This window comes from Mesoplodon mirus (genome assembly GCF_964341445.2).
Source record: "Mesoplodon mirus genome assembly, chromosome: 12".
NCBI classification, from domain to species: domain Eukaryota; kingdom Metazoa; phylum Chordata; class Mammalia; order Artiodactyla; family Ziphiidae; genus Mesoplodon; species Mesoplodon mirus.
In genome coordinates this window covers 26,418,069-26,442,409 of record NC_138988.1, presented here as the reverse complement: position 1 = coordinate 26,442,409, position 24,341 = coordinate 26,418,069, and the positions used below count along the sequence as shown (strand labels likewise).

General features: G+C 41.4%; 1 protein-coding gene across 2 annotated transcripts in view; it reads left to right on the top strand.

Annotated features, from left to right (window-relative positions):
* SYNPR (synaptoporin) overlaps positions 1-24,341 on the top strand; it is a 290,500-nt gene that overhangs the window by 150,313 nt on the left and 115,846 nt on the right. The gene's annotated exons all lie outside the window — the stretch shown is intronic.

Genomic DNA, 24,341 nt, shown 5'->3' with positions numbered 1-24,341 from the left:
TTCAGAAGTCTGAGAGAAGGTCTGTCAATATAATTACCCTAGAGAGAGATGATTGGATGATTAAATAATTGCTCTAATGGAAATAAACTGAGGTTCTCATCTTCTCTTTTTGTTACACAGTCAACAAATCTGCATAGTCTTTTTCATGGTGAAATGGATTAGAGAATATATTTATAATGAAAGTTAAAGGCACCACTGAATAAGAAGCAAGAGGGGGTCTGACTATCTATTCTTCAGAGATTTTGAAAGTAAAGTTAGGAATATCATGTGTGCCTAGACCTCTTAGGCATAGAATTCTTTTTCGGAAGAGGAATGATTCAGATCCTGAAGTAATCTAGGGGCAGCTCATGGAAACACTAGTGTCTGGGAATCTAGGAATGTGGTCCCCACGTCTGCTTCTTTTGGGCATTCTGCCCCTCACACACCCTTTGCAAGCTGGAATGGAACTACTCATTCTGACAAACAGAATTTTGAATTTTGGTTAATTGAGTTCAGCCTCAAAAATCCTCCAGTAAAAATTTAAAAAAAATAAGACTACATTTAAAGGATTCATTTGAATGTATAGTAATAAACTATTATACATTTTTTTAAAATCTTCTAAACCCATATGAACTTACATTGCCTCTTACTGGTCACAAGAAGCACGTTCCTTATAACAGCCTTAGATGCCATAAACCCTCACGAGCACCAAGTGTTCCTTAGTTGGTAGTTTGTTGAAAAAAGAAAACTTCTATCCTTGGGCTGTTGGCATTTACCGCTAAGGAAACTCAACAGCACTGAACATCTGTCTTTATCTCCCCAAACACCCACTCCCCCAACATCCCTTAATATTTTTGTCATCTTTCTCTTTACATGGCTGTCATTAACAGGTTATGTACAAAGTCGCTAGCTGTAAACGGAGTTGATCATGCTCTGAAGCTGTTCAGTAACCGAAATGAATGCAGATCTGGGCGGGGGTGGGGGGCACCCTGCAGGTGAAAGTATCTGTCTTGTCCTGCGGGCTGCCAGTTTACAAAACTGTTAGGGCTCCCAGCAGGCTCGTACCCACTGATATAGGAAGGACAGTGGGTCCTTGGAGAGGTCAAGACCTTTTGTGTGATTTAGGATGAACGTGCCTGGTCTTGAAAGCATCCCTTTGGAAAAGTCCAGAATGCCATTACCCCCAAAACTGTTGTAATCTCTTCAAAGGAATAAAAATCTGTGCCACGTAGGGGAGAATAACAAAGGGAATTTTGATTTCACAATGAGACCACTTATTCTTTTTAGCAAGATGAGGAATGCAGTCGTCGTTTCCATTTAGTAAGTACCTACTGTATGCCTGGCACTGTGCTAAGCATTTTACATGGCTTGTTTCCTTGAATCTTCACAGCTATCCCAGGAGGGAGATTTACAGATAAATCCCAGTTTTACAGATAAGAAAATGGAGACAGAGGCAAGTGTGCCATTCGTTTGTGGCAACACGGTGATAATGATGAAACTCAGAGCCAGACAGGCTCATTCCAGAGTCAAGCTCTTCATCTCTCCCCTCAGCCAGGGTTTCACTTCATCAGTACAATCTACAACCAACTCCTAGCCTGCAGCGACTTGCAGGGTGTACCATAACACACCATATTTTTTTTTACACCATATTTTCATTAGTGCTTTTCCCCCTTCTGAAGCTACATAGCCTCCTTCTTCTCAGGCTCTGCTTTTGTGACTCTAAGCTAATTATGTGTTTGTAACTAGAGAGTGTGCGTTGTATTTCCACTCAACTATAAAGATGTGGATCTCACAAGAGGGAGCCAGTCCAGGGAGAGCTATATGCAGAAGTGGCTGAATTAAGGTAGCTTTTTTAAATTGATCACAAGAAATCCACCCCTTTGGTTTTCAATCTTTCGAACATAGAGTCAAAATTAAGATGTGATGATAACACACATATCAGTACCTCAAGGTATCTGCTTTATCACTGATGCAAAATATAAAAAACAGTTGCTACTGAATTGATGTATTTGTGGAGACTTTGTAGAATTCTCACCTTTTTTTTTTACTCACCCCCAGCATGAGTTTCTTGCACTTTGTGGCCAGCTGGAAAGCACTGACGTGGCCCTTCAGGTAGAATATTGCAAAGCGCCTATACCACCTGGGTAATTAAAAAATGAAAACAGCTGCCGATAAGCATGCTGTGAAGTGTGACAAAGTTGAAATTCAGAGGCCCCAGATACATTCTTTTGCACCTGAGCACTGAACTCTCCATTTGAAATCCATTTAAGCCAATAAAATTCAACTGGATCTTTTAGGAGGAAAATGCAACTGAGTAGAATCAATATGTTTGACATTTCTCCTCCACTGGCAGTTTTCGGACTAGAAACGGGGCACACCCGTCATGAGGTGAGCCTGTGAAATGCTGCATTTTCTTCCCTCAGTGAGAGAGAAAGGATTGTGAGTGATGAAAATGTTACTAGAAGAGAGAACCTAGCTTAGGACACTTTTGCTCTATTTCACCCCAAACCAGAGGGATCTAAAAACACAAATGAACAAACAAACCAACAAAAACAACCCATCCCAAATTGGGAGCATTAAGAGTCCAGTTTTGAAGTGTTGACACAATATTGACTTCTTGGTGTGGTCTGCTGCATCTAATAGTGATAGCTTTTGAACTACTCCTGGTGTAGAGTAAATGAAAGAGATCAGAGTGCAGTACTCAGGAAGATGTGTTTCCAAAATGATAGTCATTTTTGTCAGAGGTAAAACTTATTGACCTCTTTTTCTTGCTCTTAAAAAATAATAATTGGATGGTTTAATCAGAGAGTGTGGTATTAGAGCCAGTCAGGATAAAGAAATTTAAATCAATCTGCGTTTTCCACCAGCATTTATGAGAGGTTTAAATATATTAACAGTCATCAAATGAGCACTTTTACTTTAAAGAAATATGTTGTACTCATCCACAGTGTTCATGAAATATAGGCTTATCCCTTAAAACTAAGCTTAGAGACAATTTTATAAAGCATATCATATGTCAGTCTCCATCTACAAGATAGAGCTTTCTTCCGAGAGGAGACCAAATCCAAAATAAATCACAGTAGAGATTGTCTTTCATCTTACCTACATTTTCTTCTGCCTTCTCTTTGGCTGTGGATGTGTGTACTTAATCAAGTTGATCCTTAAGAGCTTAAAAATGATCTATTGAGTATGCAGGAATAGCATGTGGTGTTAAGACATAATGAGCGTGGGACGAGGCTTGAATTTGTCATCAAACACTCTAAGCTGGTGTACAAACAGAGCTGGTGGTCCTGTTCCATCCTTGTCTAAGAAGATGGAATCAGGGAGGATTTTGAGCCTGAAAGGAACACATGAGGCATTCAATCCTCTAGAAGAGGCTCTTGGTCATGGGTGTGCCTTTAAATGTTTAAAGTTTAGGGATGAGTTGAAAATAGAAGCACCTCAGTCACTTTACTCTGCAGACTAATGGATCTGCATAATTAATATATTTTACAGTGATCATTTTTGAACAGATTCAAGCCAAAAGTCTTAATGGAAAATGGTTCCTGGGTAACTTCAGACGCATTCCACTATGGTTTCTGGAAAGCTTATTCCCAGCACAGGGCAATCAGTTCACTGTGGAGCTTTGGGTTGGCCAAATGTAAGGGGGTAATCATTTCATTAGAGTTTTGGGGGGGAACTGGTAGGTTGGGGGTAAAAAGCTTCTGTTGATAGTACCCATGTGACTTCTTTAGCCCTGCTTGCAGAATCTTTAGATTCTCCCAAATTACCACACATTGTCTCTGTGTAGGCTTTCTGGCAAAGATATGACAAATATTTTAGACTTGTTTTATTTCTGGTAAAAAAAAAATGGCTTTAAGAACATTTGTGCCCAATATAGATTATTACTTGAGGACTTTTCAAGTCACCACAGTGACATCTACCTCTCAATGATGAACCCATATATCTTTATCTAGCACCACTGAATAAGAAGGTGCTAGATAAGGGAAGAAACGGAATATAATTTTTCAAAGCCTATGACATTCAATTTGCCTTCCTATGAAATTGAATGGTTTGAGACCAAAAAATAATTTTTTTTAACTGGGGGCAGATTTGAGGGAAGGCTTGGAGTGTTGACTTCACCAGGCTATTCTTGCATTCAGCAAATATTTAAGGATGCTTACCAAGTGCCAGGTACCATGCTAGGCTTCGGAGATGCCGTGATGAACAGATAGACATAATATCTGTGCTCCCAGAAGTAAATGCCTTCATTTTCCTTTTTCTCATCTAAACCTAGTTTCTTTTTCATGGCTCAGGATGTGTCTTTTTAAAAGCATAATTGAAGCGTTCTAGTAAGACAGTTGCAGGAAATAAGTGCTTTTGGTCCTGTCTGTTTATGCTCAGTGAAGGAATCCATTTCCTTCAGAGAGTGAATCCATTTATTTACTGATGTGATTATTCATCTGGCTGAAATGGAGTGGTCTGAAGGTGGGGAGCCAGGGGAAGTCTTGTAGTTGTGCCTTCTAAGCATTATTTATCACTACAAGGCATCCTCAGATTTGATACGCTATTCTCACTCTTGCCCGATGTTGGGAGGAGGAAAGAGGGATGAAGCTACAACAGGACAGAAAAGTAAAGAAGCTAGAAGAGTAGACAGAGAGGGTGCCTCGAGGAAATAAGACTTGCACTGGCAGTATGAATTAGTTCTAACTGGCATATCAGGTTCTCTGTGGGTGTTCATTTATTCAGAATATATATATATATATATATATATATGTACGGTGTCCACTTTGTGCCAAGTGCAGCACTAGGTGCTAGAACACAGGAATAAATACGGTATACTAGTTTCGGAACCCAAGCAACTTCTAGTAGGCCTGGATTTCTCAACTTCAACACTATTAACATTTTGGCCCACATAATTCATTGATGTGGGGCTGTTATAAGCATTACAGGGTGCTTTGCGGCATCCCTTGCCTCTACCCACTAGATGTCAGTAGCCAAATGCCCCGCCAACCCACCAAGTTGTAAGACCCAAAATTATCTCCAGACAATGCCAAATAATCCCTAGTTAAAACCTTGCAAGAAACTGAGTAATAACCAACAGCTTTGACCGACTCTTCCCTTAGCATGTCTACTTCTCTGACTTTCAGATACACTGCTGCATAGTTAACTCCAGGATTTTTCAGTGGTTTTCCCCAAATATTCTGTACAACTTGTCTAACAAAGACAAGTAGGGCATCTCTAAGTCTTTTTTTTTTTTTTTTTTTACTATTATATCCCTTCTGTATAACACCCTACCATGTTCATTTGCCTTACATTTTGTCTCGTTTGATTCCAGAAATCAACAAATGAGGCAATAGGAAAATATTATGACCTTTTAACAGATGAGTAAATGGACATTTAAAATTGTTATATGCCCAAATTCTTGCAACTAATAGTGGATAGAGCTTAGATTCATACTCAGATGTCCTGACACAAAAATCCAGTGTATTTCTACAGAGTTATAAAACTTAATGAGAAAACCAAGGTAAGTATTTTTAAAGCACACTCTCTCTTTGAGGCTGTACTGGAAGTAATAGCAATGTAGCCGCGGATGGAGGTCCACAGGCTTGGCTCCTTAGTAAGTATTTGTTAACTGGGTGGTTTTGCACTCTTAGTGCAAACAGCAAATATCAGCATCCGTTCTTCATTCCCATCCTCAGTAGTTCAAGGAACGTGGAGTGATACATCACAAAAACCACAGGAAGCTCTAGAGATCAGTCCAGCAGAGTGGATGGGGCATGGGCTTTTAAGTCAGATGTACCCACTGTATGAGTCAGCATCCCAGCAGGAAGAGATGACATCCTCAAGCCATCTGACCTCTTGCCCGTGACAGTAAAACATTAAACCTTAATTTCTTTAAGTCAGAAAATTGAAGCCCTGAAAGGTGAGTTGCATTTCTCCAGGCCTTATGGTGAAATCAGTACAGAAGGATGATAAAAGCAGAGCTCAGTGTACTTCCAGTCCAATGAGCTGAAGAATCATTTCAAATGGAGAAAGGCCAGTTTATGGATCTGGCACATACCAGAAATGTATGTGTTCTGGGTTATCACCAGAAGTCTGAGTGCCTGAGATCGGACCCTAGATTTTGAATTGGGTACACCCAAGAATCTTTGGGGTTAGTTTAGCCATATTTCAGCCTCATTAGAGGCTACAGGAGACATTGAGCTCCTGGATGGATCTTAAAAGAGTTGTGGACACGAATCTGGAACACATTAAAGACAGGTAGTAATTTGCAGTGGTGCTCATCACATGTACTCCTGAGCTTGGATAGATGCAGGGCTTTCCCAGAAGAAGGCCTCCAACTGTACCTGGGCCCACATCCTTCATCATCTGATGAATTTTTAAAAGGTATCTGTCACTATTGAGACCCTTATGGCTTTTGCCAAGATAAGAGTCGTTCCAAGCATATTGCTCTGGCAGAATGCCCATCAAGAAAGCTATCTTCTGCCTGCATTGTCTTAAAGAACTGAACTTAGAATGAGAGGAAATAGATCCAGATCCTGGCTCTGCCACTCATGGTCTTAGACAATTCATTAGTCTTCTCTGGGCCACAGTCTCTACATCTGTAAAATGGAAATAATGGGCCCCCTCCCCAGAGTTCTGGAGAGGATCGCTCTCATAAATGATATGAGAAAACCCTTTTGAGACCACGTGGGCCTAGACAATTGTATCATTATGTCCTTCCCTCTGTAATCAAAGTTCATTCTGCTGTCAATTTTCACTCGGTGCCCTTGGTGTGTGCATGAGGTGAGGGGGAGTGTTTCCCCAGTCTACCAAGAAAATGACTGCAGTTGTGGGATGGGTCTAAAGTAGTCTATCAGTGGTTTGATGGGTAATTCTATCTCAAGCAGAGATTTATGTCCATATTATAAATTGCAGAGACAGAGTATCTTCACTGAAGAATAACTATAATAAAACCAAATGCAGTATGGATAAAGCAATTCCCTGTGATCAGCTCAGCTCAGGGAATGCTTCTGTGTTTCCCTTTCAACTTCCTCGGAAGCCTTTCCCTGCCATCTGTCCAGGCATAATCCATTCCTTATGGGGGGTTGACATGATCTCTGACCTAATATTGTGTGACCTTAACCCTCTTCTCTCTCCACCTGAGAGAGCTCCTCAGGGGAATTGACAAGTCCCAATTTTTTCCTCCCTAAGGATCAAAGCTCAGGGAAAGCCTCCTGCTGCCCACCCTGAGTTTCTCATTAGCCCCTGATGTAGGAAATTCAAAGGTTTCTCATTTCTCATATTTTATTTACCTCAAAGCATCTCCTGACACATTTGATCCGAAAACCTGGTTAGCTGGCATTTTTTCCAGGAGCATTATCTCCTGGAAGCCCTCTCCCAGTCTCCTTCCCTCAACTCACCTCTTTCCTCTGAGTGGTATTTATAAATTCCTCATCCTCCGAGGAGTTTGGAAGACATCGCCTCCAACCCTCCCCCAGACCAGTTTCCCAATATGCTTGCCTTCTCTCTCTCCCACTGCCTCTACACTGTAGGAGAGTGTTTCTCAAGGCTTTTTTTTTTCCCCTGTGGATCTCTTCAGGAAGGCAAGCATGTTTTCTCAATCATTCACTCATTCCTTTGTTCACACAGTCATTCATTTATGTTTCTACTGTATATTTATTGAGCAGCAACTGTGTGCTAGGCACAGTGTTAAGATGTAGGATACAGAGGTGACTAAAACAGATGTAGTCCCTACTCTGCTAAGAGCTGCAGTCTAATGAGGGAAGTGGCAATTTAAAAATCCCTCAAAAGTGACTTAATTATCATTGTAGTAAGGGCTAAAAATAAAAGCTAAGCCATCTTGGGTACTAATTATGTGACAGGCACAGCTCCAAGTGTTTCGTGCATATTAATTCATTTAATCCTCATAATAACTCTTTGAGGGGGTTTGAAGAGGGAAGGATTAGAGCTCATAAAATCCTGAAAGGCTTGGACTCCTTTCCTAAGTCTAGGAATATTGGAATGAGGGTCACACAACCTGATGCTAAGAGTTCGCGTAGCTGACGTTTAGACAGCACTTACTGTTTACCAGGCACTGTGCTCTGCATCTCACACAGTCTGCAACTTCCCAACAGCATCCTGAGGGATTGCTATTAGTATTTCCAAGGTGGGGAAAAGGAGATGTAGAGAGCCTGAGCTGCTTGTCCAAGGTCACAAGGTCACACATTTTATGAGTGGTGATTCTGAGACTATAGCTTAGGTGTGTTTGACCCCAAGCCTGGGCTCTTAAACACGATGATAACCTGTGAAAGGCTGATTAGGACATTCCTCATTTGGTTCATATTCTGGAAAATACTCTAGAATGGGGACAGAGAGGGTTATGTTAATGTGCATCTGAGTAAGAAATACAGTGATCCTTCTTGGAGTAAATCGGAGCTTGTGGGACCAGGAGTGTTGTGTCCTTACATATGCTTAATCCTTAAGCATATTCCAAGGGGGACAACCAGCTGCTTCTACAACTTCCAATTCAAAGCATGGACTGAGGACCAGCAGCACTGGCGTCGCCTGGGAGCTTGCTAGAAATGCAGACTCTCCAGTTACACCCCAGACCTACTGAGTACTGAAACCCACATTTAGGTGATCTCCATATGGTTCACATGCACAGTTAAATTTCACAAGCTCAGCTCTAGAACAAGTTAAGAGACTGGGCTTTCAGCTTTCAGCTCTGGTTGTGATGCTAACTGACCAGTTGTTTGATCCCCCCAGATTTTCTTTGCTCTGTGTCTTCAGTGGGGATGACTTTAACCCTCCTCGTGGATGGGATCATGGGTCATCCCATGGAAGAGCCTGGAGCTGTTGGAGAGGAAGGTTCTATAGAAGCTCTGAGTCTCTCTTTTATCTCCAGAATTGTTTTTGCTACTGTGGTCCGTAGACCACCTATATCAGAATCACCTGGGGAATTCATTTAAGATGATGCTTAGATTAAAAGTAGACTTCTCAGAACAGCAGTAAATGCCAAAATACATAGTGTAACGATGTCTTCAAACACCAGGAGAAAATCACTGTCAGATTAGCATTGAATATCCTTCCTAAGGTTTTTATCCAGAACAAGGATGCAGTAAAGACATTATCAGATTACATTAAATCACATTTAATTTTTACATTTAATTAACCCTCTTTGGGGAGGAACTACCTCTGTGGAATGATCCATCCAGACCTTGGTTTCAGATTCTGGTTCCCATTCCCCACTAGCTATGTGATTGTTTTTTTTCTTTCTTTCTGCGGTACGCGGGCCTCTCACTGTTGTGGCCTCTCCCGTTGTGGAGCACGGGCTCCGGACGCGCAGGCTCAGCGGCCATGGCTCACGGGCCTAGCCGCTCCGCGGCATGTGGGATCTTCCCGGACCGGGGCACGAACCCGTCTCCCCTGAATCGGCAGGTGGACTCTCAACCACTGCGCCACCAGGGAAACCCGACTCTACCTCTTTTTTTTTTTTTTTGCGGCACGCGGGCCTCTCACTGCTGTGGCCTCTCCCGCTGCGGAGCACAGGCTCCGGATGCGCAGGCTCAGCGGCCATGGCTCACGGGCCCAGCCGCTCCGCGACATGTGGGATCTTCCTGGACCGGGGCACGAACCCGCATCCCCTGCATCGGCAGGCGGACTCTCAACCACTGCGCCACCAGGGAAGCCCCCGACTCTACCTCTTGATGGGAGTAGCTGCAAAGAATTTCACCCATTTTTGCAACCTATCCAGTACTCTACTATGATTTCTCTAGTTCCAAGCTCTAGGAACATGCTGCCTTCCCTCATTCAAAAACATTGTCCTTGGCACCTCGCTTGCCCATCAACATCCAACTGAACACTAAATCCTGTCACTTTTGCCTCCGGAATATCCCTTCATCTGTCTAGTTCTCTCCATCTCCACTCTCACCTCTCTCGCTTTCCCTTGCTCTCTTGCAACTTCCCATAAAAGGTCTCAGCGATTTTTACTCTTCTGCCCACCCACATCATCCTCCAAGCATTCTCCACATAGTGACAAGAGCAATCATTTCTCAATTCAAGGCTGCTCATCCAGCTCCCCTGCTTAATAAATTTTCAGTGTTAGGTTAGAGGTCAGTATCTTTAATGGAAGCCATAGACCCTGTGGCATCCAGCCCCTGCCTGCTGCTCCAGATCACGCCCTCCCATCGTGCCCCTACTGACCTGCTTCATCCAGATCAGCTCCTCAAATGCTCCATCTTCCCACAGAGCCTTTGCATGTTCTGTTCCCTCTGCCCACCCTGAGTACCTTTCATCATCTACTTTTATACATCCTTCAGTCACCTCAGATTCTTTTGGGGGTGATTTAATTGATGTTCACTCTTCCATCAAGCTATAAGATCCTTGAAGACAGGAAGCCTCTGTTTTTGCCCTTCAGTGCATTTACTGAAGATAGCGGTGTCTGGGGCATGTTAAACACTCAATAAATAGTATATATTTGAAGGAGAAAATGAGTGAATGAATGAATGAATAAATGAATGGTCGTGTATGTTCTAGCCCTATGCTCATGCATAAATATGCAAGAGATGCAGTTTCTGCCTTTAAGCATTTATATTCTTATTAGGAGAGGAAGGTATGTAAATTATAAAGTATGAAGGGTCCAATAGAAGCTTAAAGACAGAGGGGTCAATTTTCCCTTGTGGTGGAGGGAAGGAAGGACAGGGAATGTGTGTTAGTTTCCCATGGCCACAATTACCACAAAGTTTGTGACAAGACAGTGGAAGTTTATCTTAGAGTTCTGGAGGTGAGAAATCTTAAAATCAAGGTGTCATTGGGGCTACATTGCTTCTGGAGGCTCTAGGGGAGAATTATTTTTCTTTGCTTTTTTCCAATTTCTAGAAGCCTCCTGCATTCCTTGTGGCCCCTTCTTCTAGCTTCAAAACTGGTAGCCTGGGTCAGACACCTTTAAATTCGCTCTCTCTCTCCCTCTCTCACCTCTCCTTCTGTCATGACATCTTCTTCTCTGACTCTGACCTGTCTCCCTCTTATAAGGACCCTTGTGCTTGCATTGAGCCCACCCAGATAATCCAGCATAATCTCCCCATCTCAGTATCTTTAATTTAATTACATTTGCCAAGTCCCTTTTACTGTGTAAGATAATTACATGTTAGGAGATTAGTACGTGGATATCCTTGGTGGGGGGGGGGTCATTATTCTGTCTACCACTAAGTTACAAAGGAGTGATATAAGGATAGCTTCATGGAGAAAGTGGCACTTGGACTGAGTCTTTAAACACAAAGATGATGAAGGCACTCACATAGGTGAGGGCTTATATGCAAAGAATGGCTAATAATCTGGCGGGGTGGGCCGTAAGTAATTTGTTGTTCACAGAAAATAATGAGAGGTGAGGCCAGAGAGGGCGGGAGGGAGGGACCCGAAGACCGAAGGCCTTGCGTGCCATGCTAAGGAAGCCACACTTGATCTGGTAGGCAGTGGAGGACCATTCAATGGTGATAAGTGGAAAAGGGAAGCAAGGTAGTTAAACTTGGATTCTGGAAAGGTGGCCCTTGCAGCAGAATGGAGCCTGGATGTCCTGGGGCAAGGCTGAAGGCAGGTACAGCTGAGAGGAGACCACACCATTACTCTGGGCCAGTGGTGATGGTGGCCTGGGTCAAAGAAGTAGCAAGTGAATAGAGAAGCTCTGATCAATATTAAGAATGCAGAACCAACAAAGCCAGGGGACTGTTTGAAGGAATGAGGTGAAGGAGGACTCTCAGGTTTTTGACTTGGATGATGGGACAGAAGGAGGTACCATGAGCTTAGATGGAGCATATCTCAAAGGAGGCTGTTCTCATGGGTTCTGGGAGCCACCTGCAAGGGAACACAGCCTTTAAGTACGCATTAAGCCCAGAGTCTTTATGCCATACCAGGTAAATGGGTTTGTTATTTCATTTCCAATGTTTCATTGAACTTGTAGCATTAAGAAATGAGAACACTGTAGTAATCATAACCATTAAAGAGATCAGCTTCCTATGAAGCCAGCTCTACATTACCCAGCTCTTTCTACTTCCCTCTGGCGTTTGTCAACCATTTCTTCCCAGGGAATATAAACACATCAACCAATAATAGCCAAGTGCAGCAGCTTCCTCCTTTTACTTGAGCAAGTCTGACACCTTCTTACATCTTTGTTCTGGCCTTTTCCTGGGCTTGTGTCAAAATATCGCTTCTAATCCTCTCCCCACAGACCACTGGTTCTCTTAGGATTCTGGATTCCATCCCAGCATCTGCCAGATGCAATGGTAAGGCTCAGTGAGATCAAAAGAGGGCCGCTCTTCTAGTTCTACTTATTTCTTTCCAGACTCTTTTACTTTAACCACTTCTGGTGGACCCCCTACCCACCCTCGCACCACGTACTTTGATATAAACTTGTGGGTCCTGCCCTGTTTGGAGGGAGATAAGGGATGTATTTCCATTAGTTCAAAAAATTACTATGAAATGCCTGCTATGAGCTAAGTATTACGTTTACCCTGATGACAGTTCTGACATGCTGCTCTTTATTTACCTTCATCAAAGAACTTTGGCTCTACTATTGTATCCTACTTTTTAGCTTACTGCTGTGTGTATCTGACAGGTCCTGGAGGCGTGCTCTGGGTGTACTTGCACGAATTGAGGAGATTATTTAATTTACAGACATGATGAGAGCACTTCTGCAATATGGGGGATGTGAAGATAACCAAGAGATGGTCCCTGCCCTCAGAGGGCTTCCAACCAAGCAAGGCAAATAGCATAATGACATCATGCCCTTTTGTAATTCTTGCTTCATTTTTAGTTCATTTCTTTCCACCTCTTCAGTAGGTATTTGAGCTTTTTTCCCCTAGTTCCTCAAATTCCTATCTCCTCCTTCACTTCCATTCATTATTTGATTTCACTTATCCATCCACTAAGAAAATTAAGATCCTTTCACATAGGACCCCTCAATTTCCCTCCTTTCCAACTCAGCATGATTCCCTGGAGCCCCATCCAGTGACTACTTCTCGTTCTTTAGAGGAAGAATTATCCCTCACATTCATTAAGTGCATTTTTATTGGACATCAACTATTTGCAAGACAGTTCCCACTTACATTTCTGTTCCCACATCTTCCAGTTTTCTCTAGCCCATGCAAATCGCTTCTTTTAGAATTGTGTCACTTTTTTTTTGTTTTGTTTTGCAGAATCATCTTTGAGTCCCATGAACAAATAAAATGATTCAATGATGGTATTTTAACCTTGCTAGATGTGTTAAAAAGTGGTTTAAGTTTAACTTGGGAGCCAGAAGCTAAGATGTTTAGAAAAGGTCACTCTCTCCACAGTCACTGGATGGCTACATATTTGCAGGCTCTTCTGCAGTGCTGGAGTTGGGATAATATTTATGTCTGTGCTTATGGGTATGGTCTATATGAACTCCACTTAACAACATTAGGACTCAGAAACTAAAGCCAATCTGTTAAATATTAAGTAAGTTGATATTTTTTTTATCTCTTGAATTTAATCAATAGAAAGACATTACTGAATGATAGTGGGAATTTTTGTCTTATTGTCTAAGAAATAATGTCCTTTACATAGAATGTATAGTCCTTTAGGCTATGGTGATCTTTCATCTCATTAAAACATAGTGAGAAAAGGCTGCTCTCATAATGAGGCAGAACTAAATGGGTTCTTGGAACAATCAATAAAAGATTATTAAGAAAGAAAATTTGTGTTAAAGAGAATATGTTTTCCTCTAAGTCCTGCAGTATTATAATAAAACAGAATGAGCCTTCCTTACTTTAAAAAGTGATCCTCTCAGGATGTGGATGGACCTAGAGACTGTCATACAGAGTGAAGTAAGTCAGAAAGAGAAAAACAAATACCGTATATTAACGCATGAATGTGGAATCTGAAAAAATTGGTGTAGACGATCTTATTTACAAAGCAAAAATAAGAGACACAGAGGTAGAGATCAAACGTATGGATACCAAGGGGGAAAGGGGGGGTGGGATGAATTGGGAGATTGGGATTGACATATATACACTATTGATACCACGTATAAAATAGATAACTAATGAGAACATTAGTATATAGCACAGGGAACTCTACTCAATGCTCTGTGGTGACCTAAATGGGAAGGAAATCCAAAAAAGAGGGGATATATGTATACGTATAGCTGATTCACTTTGCTATGCAGTAGAAACTAACACAACACTATAAAGCAACTATACTCCAATAAAAAATTTTTTTTAAAAAGTGATCCTCTCGGAAATTTTAAGATTATTCTTGAATATCCTTAAACAAAAAATCTTGAAAACTGTTCACATACATATTAAATTTAAAAAACTATTCAATTTTGACTACACATGGACATGTATATCTAGATTGGTTTATAATATGATCTCAAATTTGTAAAAACTTTTAATAATGGAAGATTTCAAGCATATAAAAAACACAGAATAATATAATGAGCCTCTGTTTCCTTATCGTTCCAGCAATAATCAACTCATAGCTAACATTATTCCTTTTATACTCCCCAAGCATTAGATCATTTCTTCTGTAATAAATTGGTGTGTATCTCTCAAAGGTACTGAAAACAAAAACACTACAATACCACTTCACATGTCTTAAAAATGAGCAATAATTCAGTTGTCATCAAATATCTATAAATTTCCAAATATCTCTCTTAATCTCATGACTTTTTTTTTTAAGTTTTCTGAAACCTGGAGTTTTGATATATCTATTAGAACTTTTCATGCATAAGCTCTTCTCTCTCAGGCTCCTCTTCTGTGTCATTATTCATACAGTTTAATAGTTTATTGTTGTTATTCTTGAACAAACAAGGTATTTACACCTGGAGAGTTTCTCGGCATCTGGATTTTGCTGATTTCACCCTTGTGATGTCATTTTACACGTGCCTCTCTCTCTCTCCTGCATTTTTTTGTAAATTGGCAGTTGGACATAGAGACTTGATCAAATTCAGGTTTTGGGGGTTTTTTTTGCAAAGAATACCTCAAAATTGGTAAGATCTTCTTCCATTAGAGGCACATAATATCTGGCTGTCTCTCTTTTTGTGTTATCAGTCATCAGTGCTTAGATTAATTTGTTAAGCGTTGTGTCTTAGGTTGGGCTGCCATAACAAAGTACCAAAGACTGGGTGGCTTAAAAATTAGAAATTTATTTCTCACAGTTCTGGAGGCTGACAAGTCCAAGTTTAACATGCTTGCAAGGTAGATTTCATTCTGAGGCCTCTTCTCTTGACTTGTAAGTGGCTGCCACCTTGCTGTGTGCTCCTTTCCTTGGTCAGTACACACAGGGAGAGATACAGGGAAAGGGAGCAAGCCCTGGTGTTTCGTCTTTTAAGAGCACTAATCCTTTCTCTTTCTGACTTACTTTACTTAGTATGATAATCTCTAGTTGCAGACAAATACCGTATGATACCACTTATACGTGGAATCTAAAATATGGCACAAATGAACCTATCTACAAAACAGAAACATACAGACATAGAGTTCAGACTTTTGGTTGCCATAAGGGAGGGCGGGAGGGAGAGGGACGGACTGGGAGTTTGAGGTTGCTAGATGCAAACTATTACATTTAGAGTGGACAGACAACAAGGTCCTAATGTATAGCACAGGGAACTATGTTCAATATCCTGTTATAAACTGTAATGCAAAAGAATATAAAAAAAGAATGTCTATATGTGTATAACTGAGTCACTTTGCTGTACAGCAGAGATTGGCACCACATTGCAAATCAACTATACGTCAATAAAAAAATAATAATAATAAAAGAACACTAATCCTATGGCATCGGGGCCCACCCTTAACTTCATTTAACCTGAATTACTTCCTTAGAGGCATCATCCCCAAATACAGCCACAGTGGGGGTTAGGGATTCAACATATGCATTAGGGTAGAGGCACAAATATTCAGTCCATAACAGGTTGCAAAATGGTGATATTCTAATTCTTTGTCATTATTAGGTGAATAGTTCTATGAAGGCAAACTTCTTCTCTACTATTAGGTCACATACTGGTAGCATTCTTAAAGAAAAGGCAAGATAAATGATTGATGCTTCCCTTTCATTTACGAGTTTTTTAGTTCACTAGTATCCTCTAACAGTGACCAATTAGATTTTTATGATTAATTGTTCCTTTTAGTATAGTTATGACCTCATGGATTCAAACTCTCATTCTCTATCTGTGTGGTCTTGGATGAGTCACTTAACCCCTCAATGCCATGGTTTACCCAGCTCTGAAATGGGGGTGATGATGATACCTACCTCACAGAGGTATGAGATTTTAATGAGATAATGTCTGTAAAGCACATTGCAGTCATTAAAGACAAGTGTATTGCTGGACACAAGTAGAAGCTCCCTAAATAGTAGCAGCAGTTGTGTTGTTATGATTAGAATTATAATTAGAAGATATTACTTTAGAATATACTTCAAACTGTTCCTCCAGAACTTCTACTCTAGTATTTTGGGTTTTTTTCAAATGAATAAATGCTACCTTTTAACTGCCTATGTCAGACTTGCTTCTTTTCCATTACATAATCAAAATAATACATGGTAGCAAGTGCCCTGTTATTCCAGAGGTGATTTGATGACTATGCATTATGTTTGGGAGGTTCAGACATTGATTCCCAGGTCAAGAATCAGAACAATCAGAACTTCACAAATATCTTGAAGTATGAACAGTAGAGAGATGCAACTTGCCAGTGAGGTGTGTGCAAAGCAAGTAGAATGTAGAAAGGCCTCCGAATCTCTCTACATAGTTATTTGCATGTTTTAAAATTCTTCTGACAATAAATGGTTTTATGACTCATTCTGGGTTTCTGCCTCTTAGTTCATGAGCTTAAATATGATGGCTGTTCATATTCCTGGCTTATAGTTCATAAGCCCTGGATTTTATTTATTTATAATATAGCCACAAGCATAAAAATGGCTAAACAAGCAGAAAAAATCAGCTCCTTCTGTTCTTTTCATGGGACCCTGTGCTTGTCTTTCGTTAAAGTGAAGCTGCATTTAAGACAAAATATTATTGTTTTAATTTTTTTTAAAGGAGAGCAAATGACAGAAACTTCTCTGTTTAATGAGCCATACAGTCTAATGAAAAGAATTAATTGAATGTGGCCAGTTTGTTATGGATCCGTATTTTTCCCCCAAATAATCCTATGTTATTCTAATTTGCTTTATGGGTAAATATAACTCTGTTTCATGAAATGTTCGAATTTTAAAGAAGACACATGAAATACACCGAATTCATCCAGAATAGAATCCCAACCTGACTTTTACTTTCTATTTAGAGACATGGTAACTAAAGCCTGCTCTTTATAAAAAGAAAATGGGGTTAAAGGATTGTGACTTTAGTTTTTAAAAAATTCTAAACATTCTACATTATCATGAAAACATAGCTTCTAGCAAGGAATAGTTCATGCCAGCATATTCCATACATGCTATTAAATTACAGAACAATGGCTGTGTTCCATGCGTTTATCTTACTCTAATTTTCCTATCAAGCAAAAGTGTGCAGTTAAGATATCTATCAATGATTTTCTTCAGTGATCTAACGTCAAATTTCTCCAGAAAAATGTCAAGTTCAAAACCACTACAATAGGCAAGAAATTAATTCATAAGACTCTTAAGTCAGGTGTCAGAGAAATGGTTTCAGTTCTCGGTGAGAAGTTCTGTGGAATTTTTATTTTTTCTTGTTATTCCGTTATGACGGATATGAGAGAATGGGAGTGGAGTCCTTTAAAAACAATGACCATCACTAAATCTGACAAAGGTAAGTTACACTTTTACTCAACTAAAGATTGACACATTCTTAAGCATATATTCCCATGGTATATTTTGAAATAGTCTTACCTTGATTGTAAACAGTGACTTTGCCAAAGTATTTTAATAAATGAGCAAGTCAAAAATGTGATTCCATTTACACTCTCTATAAATGTAAATAATTTTTTAACTTTTTTTGTTGAGTGAAAGATTCTTTAAATTCTATAGTGCTTTACAGTTTTCAGAAGTTTCACACACATGATTTCATATAATCCCATAATAACCCTTTCCCCCCCATTCTTATATTGTCCCTCCCCCAAATGTAAATAATTTGAAGGTATTATGAAGATAATTCTGAAAGGGAGTGGGTTTTCTTTGATTTTACATTTCTTCATCAAAATGGAAGTTAAAAATAGCATAGCTGTCTAATGACAGGCCTGAATTTACTTTGTTCAAGTTACCCAGAGATTGTCTAAATTTGCAATTGTAATAAGATCTTTTTTTTAAATTGAAGTATAGTTGATTTACAATATTGTGTTTGTTTCAGGTGTACAGCAAAGTGATTCAGTTATATATTTTTTCAGACTATTTTCCATTGTAGGTTATTACAAGATATTGAATATAATTCCCTGTGCTATACAGTAAATCCTATTGCTTATCTATTTTATGTATAGTAGTTTGTATCTGTTAACCCCATATGCCTAATTTGTCCTTCCCACCCTCCCTCTCCCCTTTGGTAATGGTAAGTTTGCTTTAATAAAATCTTTTTTTTAGTTGCGAAAGTTATACATGCTTATTGGAAGAAGTGGAAACAATACAAAAATAATTTTAAAATAAGATTCTGCTTCCAAAATTCACTCCTTAATGTTAAAAACTGATAATACTCAGTACAACCTTTCTAGACCTTTTCAAGTCCATTAAAAATGTATACATGTATAAATACTTCCTTTTACAAAAATGTAATGCACATATGTCATACTTGGGAATTTGCTTTTTTTTTTTTTTTTGCTGTACATAAGATCACCTATAACTTTCTATACTGCTTTTCATACTTTTTAACTATCACATAATAGTTCATTGATTGACTACTTCAAAATTTATTTGATTATTTTTTTAATAGGCATGAAGTTTCCAATTTATTTTTACTATTTCAGTCATGCATTTTACTTTAAAGATTTATATCAGGTTTTATGTTGGAAAATAAAATTCAAGCAGAAATTTACATTTCTCTTCATGGGCAAGTGTTAAATTTAGCATATAAGGCACAGGACTTTCTAGGTACTGTCCAGGGAAGAGGAAATGACTAGATGCTGAATGGGCTTGACTATGCTATCTTGCCTTTATAAAATGCCATGCATGCTTGTTTTACTTCTTCATCTCCCATAAATTTCTGGGGCAGACAGTGGCAGCTGGCTGACTGAATAACCATTCGCAGCCCTTGTACCATTGCCTACCTCCCCTCTGCAGCCCAGGAAAGCCAAATATTCACTTCTCAGGCTCCCGTGCAGCTAAGGATATCCATGGAAATGCAGCAACCATTTTTTGGTGATGAGGCAGAGACCACAGGAAACAAAGAGATGTTGGCTCAGACATCATCATACCAGCAGCCACTTAGTTCTGGACTTCTCAATACGTATGAAAAACAAAGTCCTCTTTGTTTAAGCCACTATTTATCAAGCTTTCTGTTACCTGCGCCCAAATATGTTATTAAGTGATCCATCTCCAGGCTACAGGTTTAAGAAAATGAAAACAGAAACTTCTTATGCTATATAAGTAATTTGGGGTTCTCCTTCTGCAGGGCTTGGTCAGAATTCCTCAGGTGCTACTATGAAGTACCAATTTTATGAGGCTGCCTTTGCTTGGGAAGATTTCATATAAATCACACAGCAGCTAGAAGGGCACAGTATACAATTCTTGACAGGTAGCCTGAAATGGAAAGCAGCATGGAAGATATTGGAGCTGGTTAAGAATACAGATAGTTATATACAACGACAAGAAAAAACATACAGCTCTATGGGGGAGAGCTTCTTGACCATGGTTTTCAGTGCCTCCAAATAAGATAGAATTATATTGTCTTCCAGGGATGACCTGCAGTTTTTATCTTCACGGGAAGGTCTCATCCGAGATTTTACAAGGTTGTTCACAAAAACTTTCTGGGTCAGAGTGTTGCAGTAACCATAAACTGATGGCCAGAGTAGGTACTTTGTCAATTTCTTTGGAAAAATCCAATTATTAATAAGAGAAGAAACACTAGAAGAAAGAAGAATTGGACCAAAATGAGTAAAATTGGAACATTAAGTTTTAGAGGCGTTCAACAGTCAGCTGAGGGCCTCCTGGGCAGCCTCTGGGATATGAGGGAAGCCACAGTTAATGAAATACTCTTTCTGCACCAGAAAATATCCTGACAGTGTGTATTCCTCACTTTTCCAGGGCTACTAGTGAGTAATCAGCTCTTTTAAACAACTGTGTTCCCAGAAATGCTCCTCAGGGGTGCTAAGGACCAATGACTCATCAGCCCAAGACAAATCATAAAAGGAGAAGGCACCAGAGGGCTTCATCAGAGGCAGGAACTGGGTCTCTTTCACCTATAAGCTGTTGAATGATGGACAGGAGTGAAAGTGAGGAACCCCCCCCCGCCCCCGCCACAACCCACCATGGGTGGCTGAGAATTAGGAAGAGGGTCTTGTTAAATGTAATTGGCAGAACTACTCCTGGCAGGCTTCTCCAGTGCTCTTATCACACCAGATTCTAAGTCCCTCCCCCCTAATGTCCTGTGATACTGCAGAGCGAAGGCTTGTGAGGCTGAGGCAAGGTCCACACGCTGCCACTGGCATCCACGTGGATGATCAGGGCTTTGTCTTACAGATGCTTCATTTAGTCCTCACTTGGCTTCCTGAGCATTGATGTGACAGAGAAAGCCTTAACTAGCCCATAATTGATATTAGTCTTTCCATAGTCTGCTCCAGCCAAGTGAGATGCCCTTCACAGCCCTGGGAGAGTTGGGAGGAAGGAAGATAAACTTTAGAGAAAGGCAGATCCGAGTTCAAACCATGACTACTTAACGTACCAATAACCCATGTGATCTTGGCGTGCAGTTTGACCCAGTTTCTTCATTTGAAAAATTAGGGGTTATGTTTCCACTTCAGAGGGTTGTTGAGAGGATTAAATGGGCTCATATCAATAACGTATTTACTGAAGAGACCGGCCCCGAGAATCAAATGTGGTTGATTTTTTTAGTGCTATCGTCATCGTTATCATCGCCATCATCATCGCCTTCACAGTGTTTATTGTTCTGGGCTTCGGCGCCAGGGTTCACGTTTTCAAGCCCTTCATCCTCTCATCTTGTCTTGCTCATTCATTTGTATTTTCATTCACTTGACAACATTTATGAGCCGCCTACCATGTTTTGGCACAGCAAGGATACACAGAGAACTGAGGTGTGGTCCTGCTGACAAAGCGTCTGCAGACTGTCTGGGGAAGTGAGACACTTGCTCATCCTCCAGCATCAGGTCCTGCCCTCTCTCCATCCGCACTCTCCACTGTTGCCAGTGTGGCTTTTCTGAAACGCAGATTTGTCACGCCCCTCCCCTGCCGGAAACCCAGCCCCCTCCTAAAACCCAGGTTTCCTCGTACGGACGGACGATTTCTGTAAACGACCAGATAGTAAATAGGTTTGCCTTTTTGGACCATAGAGTCTTTACTGTCCATACTCAGCTCTATCATTGTAACCTGAAAGCAGCCGTAGACCATACGCGAGTGAATGGATGTGGCTGGACATGGCTCAGGGGCCTTAGTTTTCGGATCCTTCCTAGACCAGACCTAATGCATCCCTCTTGCTTCCCGAATGGAGTCACCACTTTCTTCCCATCTTACAATGTCTGCTCCTGTCCTCCCAACTGCACAGCCAAGATGTGCCTCACTTGCTCACTTGAGTATCTTTGAGTTGTTGCTCTCTCTGCCTAAAACACTCATTTTCTCCCTCCTACCCAGCTAAACCTGGCATGCTTGCCTGGTGTCTGCTTAGCTCTCCATTCCTCCAGACTCCACTCCACTCCTCACATCCCCTCCACTCCTCTGCAAGCATGCACCACATTTTTCTCTAGCATGCTCCAGTGACTGCCACCACCATAAAGCACTGTCACTGCACCTGTTCACCCACTTGTCCGCATCCCCAAATGGACAGCAAGTTCCCTGGAGGTAGGGGAGCCAACTATATTTACGTATTTAGTCAATGTGTGTTTAGAGAGCACCTACTTCGTGCCAAGGGCTGGGATTCATCAGTAAACACAGACAAGAGTATTACCTTTCCTCGGGGAAGTGGTCAGACAAAACGTAAACAGGTGAATACACTATGCCGAACAAATACAGGTTTTTAAATGTCTGCTCAGGTAAACAACAACAGCGGCAGGGAATAATGGGAGTCAGGGTGGGGTGGGCTGGGGTCAGGAGCCCTCCTCTGGACAGCGTAGTCCAAGAAGACTTTCTGTTTGCAAAGGGGCTCAGATTCTTTGGAGAGAGCTGCAGAGATGAGAGCGTGGCGAGCTAGAAGCTGAGAGGCATGAGCTAAGGTGCGCTGGGTGGTACCAGTCTTTCCATTAATACAGTCCTAGGGCCACTGCAGTGCCTAGAGAGTAATCGGTGCTGGGTCCATGTTTGGTAACTGTCTCAGTTACATTCCTCAAAAGCAGATCCTGAGACCTGCTTTTTTTTTTTTTTTTTTTTTTAAGAAGATGTTGGGGGTAGGAGTTTAATTAATTAATTTATTTTTGCTGTTTTGGGTCTTCGTTTCTGTGCGAAGACTTTCTCTAGTTGTGGCAAGTGGGGGCCCCTCTTCATCGCGGTGCGCAGGCCTCTCACTGTCGCGGAGCACAGGCTCCCAATGCGCAGGCTCAGTAGTTGTGGCTCACGGGCCTAGTTGCTCCGCGGCGTGTGGGATCCTCCCAGACCAGGGCTTGAACCTGTGTCCCCTGCATTAGCAGGCAGATTCTCAACCACTGCGCCACCAGGGAAGCCCGAGACCTGCTTTTTGAAAATACAAGAATTTAGACTCAGCAAGGTCACCTGAGAAGTAATACCAGGAAGCACAATGATGAGTGAGGAAATGAGACAGAAAAAAGAAAACGCCCACCAAGGGTGTCGTTCATGAGCAGATGTTGCTGTGGGCAACAGGGGCTTAATCCCATTAGAAGAAACTATATTGAATACACCTCAAACTTTCCGCACAGACAGACAAGGACACTGGGGGTTTATCCACCAGTTTCCGTCCCACATTGTTTGGAAGCTGCCAGGGAATTGACTCCCAGAGACTTGCACCATGCCCCAGTCACAGGCTGCATTCCTGCTGCGTGAGAAAGCCCTCAGTGGAGATCCTCGAGTGTTTGGGGAGGAGCCTTTCATGCGTATGAGGACTGTCCCCCTGAAAATGCAGGTGGCCTGTAGGGTGGGCTGCGGGGATCTCAGCAGAGCATCAGCAGTCTCTCCTACAGTAGCTAAATCAGTAAATGAATAATAAGGGATTGAATGGATAAATGAATGGATAATTGAAGTGAAATCAGTGAAAGAAGCCCAAGGTGAGTGAAATGAAATAAGAGAAAATATGAGATATGAAATGAGTAAATATGAAATAAGAGGAGTGAATCAATGAAATTAGTCCATGGTTCTTGCTCCAGGGGAGAGTCAGGGAAATTCCTTTGGTGGCAGTGGTGTGCTAGAGCACAGCTGACTGTGCAGCTCTCTTCCCAGTCAAGGTTCACAGGTGTTATGTTGGTAGCTTGGAATTGGCCATGGTGGGAGTATTTACACCATGGAAATTGGCAAATGCTATAAATCAAAGCTTTATCCTCTGGAGATCTCATTATCACCTCTGGTGCTCTGGCCCACAGAGGGAGGGATATCACAGCCATGGTGGTTTCCCCTGAGGAGCAAGGGGTTTGAGCCCCACGTTGGGTTCCCCAGCCTGGGGGAGCTGCACCAGAAAGATGAGCCCCTATAATGTCTGGCTTTGAAAGCCAGAGCAGCTTATGTCCAGGAAAGCTGGAGGGCTGTGGAAAACTGAGACTTAGTTCTTAAGGAGCATACATACATACTCACTTGCTCCAAGTCCCAGTGCAGAAGCAGCAGCTTAAAAAGTGCCTGTGTCAGGCTTCCCTGGTGGTGCAGTGGTTAAGAATCCACCTGCCAGTGCAGGGGACACGGGTTCAAGACCTGGTCCGGGAAGATCCCACATGCCATGGAGCAACTAAGCCCACGAGCCACAACTACTGAAGCCCGCATGCCTAGAGCCCATGCTCCACAACAAGAGAAGCCACAGCAATGAGAAGCCTGCGCGCCGCAACGAAGAGCAGGCCCCGCTCACCGCAAGTAGAGCAAGCCCGTGCACAGCAACGAAGACCCAACACAGCCAAAAATAAAATAAATAAATTTTTTTAAAGAAGTGCCTGTGTCATAGAAGAAAGAGATTCATTGACTAAATTTTAGGGCATGTGCTGGAGGGGCAGAGATCTGGTGAAGTTTTCTCCAGGGACAGAAGAAGTGGCAGGTGCCTTTTTTTTAAACTCTCCATCCACCTCGCGGGCCCAGCATGGGCATGTACCATTTCTGTCACTCTCCATCAACTTAACTAACACCATGTG